Below are 7,531 nucleotides of genomic sequence, written 5' to 3' on the forward strand. Positions count from 1 at the left end.
ATGAGTGATTGATCTTTGGACTTCCTATTGTTTTTTGGTTTGTACATCCTTATGGGTTTGTACAAGGTCATGATCTTGCTGATATTCTTTACCATGTGCATCTTGATATGCATATGTGAGCTTGATCACATGTAATTGCTTGAACACTATTAAATTTATTGGTTTTTGACTCTGATTTTTGGAGATCAACTGAAACTTCTGTTCCTGATGATTTTCATATAAGCATTTGTCTACAGATTTTGATAGGACCTGGGTCAATTGGAAACTTCCAACAACCATATGATCTTTCAATGGTTTTTGCTTTAAAGAGTCTGTTGGTTAAAGACTTTAGGGCTTCTAATTGGTGTAGCATTTCTTGGTACATGAGCTGATTTTGATGGATTTGCAGCTCCCCCCTTCCTAGGGTGATCACTACAACCTGCTTCATTGTAAGAGTTCAAAATTGTTTGGCTCTGGTTTAGTCTCACCTTTTGGGACTGTGAAGGTACACTTTGGGTAGCATTGTTGATATTTGGAATTTTTAAACTTAGTGCATAGTTTCCTATGTATCTTCGTGAAACATGACAAATTATTTCCCAAGTCAAGCTGTAAATAGCATTATCTTTGCCCTGATATTGTCTATCCCATGGGTCTCCTATGATATGAGCTTCATATTCCCCTTCACCTCTTTTGTGTGCCCCAGCTCATTCTCATGTCCCTTGATCCTTCATATATAGTGCTCCAGCAACTTTGCAGTTCTCTCAAGACAAGCACAATGGCGATAGGATAAGTCCACTAATGATCTTATTGTATATATTGCAACATGCACAGAAGGCACACTAGCATCTCTTCTAAGAAGTAGGAAAAGTCATATGGTGTCCTTCTCCCTACCTTTTGTTGACATGGAGACATGGAGTGAGGTTTCAATCATGGGTTTTGTTTTATGCCATACTTTCCAACCTATCCTAACTTGGGTAGGTTGCATTCCATGATACCTTGCTACGGAGAATCTTACACAATGGCTACATACAGAGGACCGTTAGTATTTATAAGTGATTCTATTTTTTGATCATACTGTCCAACCAAGTATTGTTGGAGTCGACAATAGTTACTACACTGCGATGCAAGTTCAATGTACTTCAGCTCTTGGTTTACAGCTACCACCAAAGCCTTTCTTTCAAGATAGCTGCATAATGAAGATGCACTTCCATTAGTTCCTGTTCCACGGCTACAACTAGGGAATAAGAGGGCTCAACATTGATCTCCAAACTTGTAGTGGTTGACACGATTGACATATGCCTTTGGGATTTCAGGTTCATAATAGTTTGTCACATGGATTTACATATTGTTAATTGGAATGTCAATGGATTTCATCACACTCACAATCAATGGCCCAGGATAGAATTTGTTTCAATGAGAATTTCACTCTCTATGGATCAAGATGTCGATAAACCTCGTGTGCACGAGCACAAGCCATGTATAGGCAATTAATGTCGTTCTGGTAGGTTGCTACCTAGGGATCCCCATATATTTTGTGAAATTGCAATAGGCTAGCAATAGTCTAGCAGTGGTGAATACATTTTTGTGGTCCCCAATTGGCTACTTTGTGTACACAACCATGGTACATTGGTACATGGTTGAGCTTTGTGGATTACTCTAGAGATTGATGACTCTTTGGTTGTTGTATTGTGTATCTATGCCGCACTTCACTTGGTTTTTGGTAGCATATTGTGGATGTATTGCCTTCTATGGATTTGTGGATTACTGGGGGTGATTTCATCAATGTACAAACCTCGAAGGATTGATATGCAGTTCACCCACCTTCTTTGTCATTTGTTGCACCATAGGCAAGAGATGCTTGGGTCAAACTTTTTTTTGTGGTTCTAGGTTTAGATGCATGGCATGCCCCTTCCTTGACCCGTACTCCAATTTTGTGGGGTTTCATGAGGTAGTCAAAACACTTACTGGAGCAGTTAGATAGATTTTACATTGGCACCTAGGCAGCATCTCGTGGTGCAACAATATTGATTTACCTACTAAGATGCTCTATAATTATTCCCCAATTTCTTTACATTTGAGATTTGAGACTTCCTCTATGCCTAGACGAGGATCCCACATCCTTGGGTTTGTGTTATAGGATTTTTGCTTTTCTCAAACTATTGAGGATGCTTAGTCATTTACTAGTTGTACAGATCTAATGAGCCTTTCGGCTACATTCATCACTACATCTTCTTGGGCTTGTTAGTAAGAACAAATGTAGAGAGGCAGAGGACTCTGTTTTGTAGAATGAGAGTTCCAAGATCAATCAAAATTCATCCTCCATGAACTTGAGGAGTTTTCAATGTTGGGTGGACATCCTATGTCCGATCTAGATTGTTGGATTGAAACATCTCTTGATTGTATAAGCCTATGTAAAAGGTAAGTGCATATGTGGCATGCTATCTAGAATAGCATCCTAGATATTATGTGCACCGTCATCCTATATGTAGGTTTTTTTGGTATGGCTATGTGTAAGTCAAAGACCCAGCCTAATATCAATTTGAGCCTTATAAATAAAGCCTATGTTGTACATATCATACGCTAAGTTTTCATTTGAATTTTGTAACTTGAGTTTACTTTATTGATGTTGTGGACACTCCTTAAATCATCACTAGAATCCGTGGCATCTCTATTCTACTCTCCTCATTGCATACCTCATGTCTAATTAGATTCAATTGGTTAGCATGAGTGTATTCTTGAGTTTCAAGACTCTTGGGTCACCACTTAGCCATTGGGTGTTGAATTAGCATTAGAGATTGTTCACTACTAATTAATAAGTGCATGCACTCGTATTTTAATTGCATTTTAGCATCATTTTTGTGTGTTACTGCTTCCTCGGCCTCTCTTATTGGCACAATGGTCTTTCCCAACTTGTGTGTGTGCATAGCTTCTTGAGAGCTTTCCATATCACCTCTCTAAGCTTAAATCAGGCAAGGATTGCTAGCCCGATTTCCCAATAAAATTAACATCTGTTGAAGACCAAACTCTTTTTTTTTTTTTGCAGTAGCTCAAGGATTGTGTGTGTGTGTGTGTGTGTGTGTGTGTGTGTGTGTGTGTGTGTGTACTAAAGGGAATTTAATGCTCAAGGTCTTTTTTTTGGAGGAAACATGCTAAAAGCCTTTTTGAACTCACATAGAGTGCTTCACCACGTGGAAAAGCACCCCAATTAGAGTCTTTTTTTACTTTATTGTGGGTACAAGGGACCTCACACACACACACACACACACACACACACACACACACACACACACACACACAAACACAAAAGTCTTGGACTGCCTGTCCACTTGCTTGGATGTTGGATCGCGCTGCCAAAATTCTTCCTCACCTATGCATGCTGCCTGGCTTGCTGTCCAAACTGGCCACATTTCTTGGCTCTATAAAGCCCCCCTTCTCGCAACCTGATGACCCTTTGCAACTAAGCCCTCTTGCTAACGGGGCATTTCTTGTAGGCCTACAAGTTTTGGATCATTAAACTTGCAAACAGAGCCCTTAAGGCTTGCCAAGGGTAGGCTCCAACACTCGCAACTGAGTAACACAAGCAAAGAAAAGGTCCTTGGATTTTCAAACCTTCAACAAACATTAAAAGAAACCTTTCAAGCTTCACCAAAGCTTCATAAACTCGAGCTTCAAGGTAGGTAAAAAAGCAAAATAAGCATATTCTCAAAGACTTTTTCTCAATTTTCTCTCTAAATCCTTATAAGTCAAAGCTAAATCGTTGTATTCGTTTACATTGCAACCCTTGCACTACTGCGTACAATAATTCTCATTCCTATATGTGAAGCTCACTCCCATTGGGTTACTCTTATGGATATACATATAATTATCATTAGGAGGTTGAGATACAAGTCTAGTAAGATAGTAGAATGAATTCTACTTCAAGACTCGAAGACCTTCAATAATCTAACGTACCTTGAACAACAAAAATTCCAAAGACAAAAGAAGTAAACATTGAAGATGTCATTTGCAAGGATCAGGAAGAGTTGATAAAAGACTAACTTTAAGAGAGAGATTAAGAAGAAGGAAGAGTTGGAAACCAAGGAGCTGAGGGAGATTGGAATCCAACCTTCTCTCATTGGTGAGAAATGTCAACCCAAAATGCTTAGAACTCTAAAATATAGGAAGATTAAAATCAATGACTATGTAATTTTGGTTGGCATCTTTAAGGTTTGCCTCTTTAATCAAGGTCCTTGCACTAGGAAAGCGTGTTTAAAGTAGATGACTAACCCTTTGTATCTTATCGCAAACTGATGATGCATGACTATGATCCAAGAATCTAGCAAAAGTGGAGGTGGTGGATTCCTAACATATCTCACTATGTAAAGATATATTCAACAGTAAATTAAATCCAAAGATGACTATCATCCCCTATGCGGACTTTGAGACTTGTACAATCATTTTTTTTTCTTTTGGTTTGCGAAGATTTTTTATATTTTAGGATTTTATCTTTTGTTTTCAGCCAACTACTTTTCTTTGGTTGTAGTTCTCATTGGAGCCTAATTGTCGTAGCCATGATATCACTAGAAAGACTCGCTACCTTTTGAAGTCCATTGATAGATTTCATCAAATGGTAAGGTTGTTAGTATACTTTGGTCCTCCTACTACTTCATTATCAGTGTTTGGTAAATCTTAGCTTGATATGATTTTATTTGTTTGAAATAGTAATGCTTCAAGGCTTATGGAAATAATTGAACATTGTCCATCTATTCTACTTCAGTTTCTAAGAAGGAGATTAGAATGATTAAATTTCTAATTGGAAGTCTATGTATTTGTATGCTTTTTAACAGCTAATAAAGTACAAATTCGCTTCTTGCCCAGATCAAGAGGTATTGTTGCTACTCTGAAAAGCCATGTTTGGTGGGTATACAATAACATCGTACAAAGCCAGAAGAGAGGGTCAACAACAGACTTGGGACGTGTGAACATAAGAAAGAAAGGTCGGAAAAATAACCTCAAGGAACAAGCTAGAAAAGGACGAGGACACCAAGTTGCACTGTCAACAAAAGGAAATAGTCAAGGCAAGAACAAATTAAAGATACAATCAAAGAGCCAAAGGGAGAGGCAGAGGGGAAGGAGGAAGTGACCCAAAGAAAGAGTTCAAGGAGGACACAAACATCCATAGATCCACAAAAGAAATCTAAGATGAAGGAGGCAAAGGAGGATGAGAAGAAGAAAGAGCCCGCCCTCCCAAGAAGTTCCTAAGGAGGACATAGGCAACTCAAAAGAGTCCTTAAGTAGCACAACAAACACCTTGAAAGAGCCCTATGAGTCCTTTAAATAAATGAGGATATCTTAGAACGTTTTGTAAAGCAATATCTCTTCTAAAGTTAAACATTTTGAGTATAAACCAAGTAGAAAGAGGGAATCCAAATCAAGTAAAGTGTTTCATTGATACATGAGTAGAAGTGTTTGAATTTTAGTCACTTTGGCTCTCATATAACTCCCAAATATAGTCTTTCAATTTCATTAACAACTGTAGCAACCCTTGGATTTGTCTCTACATGTTTAGTCCAATCTAATCATGTTGGAAGTAGCATGTCCAACCCCAAAGCACAATCCATGCCATCTTCTAAGCCTATATTCAAGGGACTTGCTAAAGGAGAGATGAAAGCATGAAAATTGGCTCTTCCTCTTTTTCTTATCCATCTAGATGTTCTTCTACTTCTTCTTCCCCTCTTCTATGTCTATTGGGCATCAAATTTTCCATGTATTTTTTATCTACCTCTTAAAAGTTCACAGGATGTAAGGAAAAAAAGTATTTATTATGTCTACCTCTATTGCTCATTTCCAAGTTTGAGTGGATGACTTTGGAAGATCTTATTGATCTATTTATTGATCAAATTTTACAGCGTTCATGCAACAATGGGATTTTTTTATTAGTGTCAACCCACCAAAACCAAGCACATAGAAAACGACAACAATTGAAACCAATGATAGGACCAAATGTACACAGTAAGTACATTAATTAATCTTTTCACATAAACAAAGTACACAAAAACCTTAAAAATGGTGATACCACTAAGACAAATTGTAAGGTTCCCAATCCGAAGGTTGGGGTGACTTGATAGTTAGGCCTTCCCTTGTTTCTTGGGCTCCATTGATGACACCTTATCCCAATTTAGAGAAGTAATGATTATTGGATATGAATCTAAGGAGGATTGAACGGTCATTCATGATTAACATAGTAAAATGGGGCTAGTGGAGCCAAATTTCTTCTCAAGTGAATTTGACAACCATTCAGAAGTCCAGTCGCAAGTCCACAATCCACAATTCGGGTGTTAACCACTTGAACCTATTGCCCTCTATGTATTTTAGAGTCATTGGGCTCTATAGAATATTCATCTCATGATATTTTCCACAAAGGAAAAGCTTTGAAATTGACTTTTATGCAAAGATTACAATGACCTACACACACCAAAAACATGGATTTTTTTTCTTATGGTGGACAAACCAAATATAATTCTATTTTAAAGCTTGAGGAGTTGTTTAGAAGATCTTGATAAGAAAAAAAAAATACACACAAATTTCAAGTCAATTGGGCCTTTGAAAGGACAGTGATTTGTGGTGAAAAACATAGGAAATTGGCCTATTGAACACACTTTAATAAATGAAGGTGATAATCAACCAGCATTGATCTATTTTGTCAATTCATTTGATTGAGCATTGACAAGTGCTTCCAAAGAATCCAATTGAAGAGAGAGAAATGGATCAAAGTGGGATTCCCCTAATCAAGCTATTAGTGGCTCAAGAGACTTGATGTATTTTGACTCATTATAATATAGAAAGTAATTTTTATAAGCTATATCATCTTAAAACTAAGCATGTATTGATTGATTACTTTCAAAAGTTATTTCTATGGAAGATGTAGTTCAACCATTGCTAGCATGTATTGAGCAGAAAAATATTGGCTTATACAATGTATATGATATATTAACAGTTGCCCTCTACTTAAAGGTGGAAGTACAAATGTAAGTTCTATTTAGGCACATGTGGACGGTAAGTAGGTAGCAAAAAATGATGTTACAAGCCAATCTTTTTTTATGATCATTTACAAGATGCGATTGACAAGGATAAGACTGAAAATGACGTTGCAAGTCAACCGTTTTTTTAATGATGATTTAAAAGATCGATTGATGAGGATAAGGTTGAAAATGACCAGGCTAGAAGTATACCAAAATGACGGGTGCAAATATTTTTGTTATTATTAATTGGGTGCACCAACCACTCCGTCATATCAATCATTACAAGATTGAGAAGAAGGAAGAGTTGGAAACCAAGGAGCTGAGGGAGATTGGAATCCAACCTTCTCTCATTGGTGAGAAATGTCAACCCAAAAAGCTTAGAATTCTCAAATATAGGAAGATTGAAATCAATGACTTTGTAATTTTGGTAGGCATTTTTAAGGTTTGCCTCTTCTACCAAGGTCCTTGCACTAGGAAAGCGTGTTTAAAGTGGATAATTAACCCTTTGTACCTAGCAAAAGTAGAGGTGGTGTTCCTACCATCTCTCACTA

Source organism: Adiantum capillus-veneris, chromosome 20, assembly GCF_014529385.1.
Source record: "Adiantum capillus-veneris isolate H3 chromosome 20, ASM1452938v2, whole genome shotgun sequence".
NCBI lineage: Eukaryota > Viridiplantae > Streptophyta > Polypodiopsida > Polypodiales > Pteridaceae > Adiantum > Adiantum capillus-veneris.